Genomic DNA, 1374 nt, shown 5'->3' with positions numbered 1-1374 from the left:
TTTTTTTTAATTTTTTTTTTTAATATTTTACTTTAAAAAAAAGAATTAATTAATTTGAATGAAAAAGTAAGTCACGTGGCAGTCCGCACTATAGCTGAAACAGTGCCGTTCCTGCTAAAGTGCGATGCTCTTCCCTTGCAAAACATAGCTAAAGACATCTTACCATTAATTTGGACCGGAGAGTATCCGTTCCCGATCACGTTTAACGGATTAAGTGCAGGGGTTATGCGACACCTCTTATTGGGTCACACCCTCTTCCCGATACGAAACCTGCAGTCGACTCTCCGGGCCGTTTCGTCCCGAATCCCGGTGAGGATGGAGAGGAGAGATGAAACCCACGTGAGTACTGGTGTGGAGACGACCATAAGATCGAACCATCCCCGCATTGATAACCTTCAACAACTTGTGCGCAGCGACTCTACTGGTACGTACCTTCAAAAATTTAATGTCTTTTATTCTTTTTCTTTGATTTTTGGTCTTTTAATATTGTTTTGTCAAATGGGTTCGTCATTTTTGTTCTAAAGATGTGAATTCTTTTTTGTATTCACTTTCTTTGATTCATTTGTGTCTTATGTTATGTGTTTACATTTTTATGGTTCATGAGAAATGAAAATTACTCGGCTGAGTAAGTTTATTGTACTATGATTTATATTCTTATGTTATGGTTACTTATTGGTCTTTTGGTGTAGTAAATATTGATCAATTTTTGATTGGCAATTTATTGTCAAAACGATCTAGGAATGAGGAAATATTGTTGATAATCCTGGAATACATAGTGGTGGAAGCAATCCTGAAACGACTAATTGTTTGCATTAAAATGTGTGTATATATATATATGGAATTATAAGAGAAGGTCAGGTTTTGCATGGCTTCATATACAGCCAAGAAGAAGTTGGTATATTTGTGATTGATTGGTAAGTAGTTTCGCTGATAAATGGAGATTACTGTCATTGACTTATTGTTTCATGTCCTTGACTGCACTTGTATATTTATATGTGTAATACGAATATGCTTTATGTATACAGATAGATTGATAATGGAGGTGTTTGAGCTGTAATAGTTTGCTTTTGGATACTTATCAAAAAAAAAAAAAAAATAGTTTGCTTTTGGATTTGAGGTTTAATGGCTTTCTATTTTTAAATTTTTCTTTTTAATCAGTTCTAAACCCACGACCTGTTCCCAAGAGGTAGCTCAATCGGCTGGGACCACACTTAATGAAGTGGAGGTCACTAGTTCAAATCCCCCTCCCCCTCTTGTGCGGACATGTAAAAAAAAAAAAAAAAAAACCCACGACCTTACCCTCCATCCTGTTCGTAAGGGAGGAGGAAGTGCCATATGAGTTGAGCTCATTGCCAGGTTGAATGGTTGTTTCAC

Source organism: Corylus avellana, chromosome ca4, assembly GCF_901000735.1.
Source record: "Corylus avellana chromosome ca4, CavTom2PMs-1.0".
Taxonomy (NCBI): Eukaryota; Viridiplantae; Streptophyta; class Magnoliopsida; order Fagales; family Betulaceae; genus Corylus; species Corylus avellana.
This window is presented reverse-complemented; position numbering follows the sequence as displayed.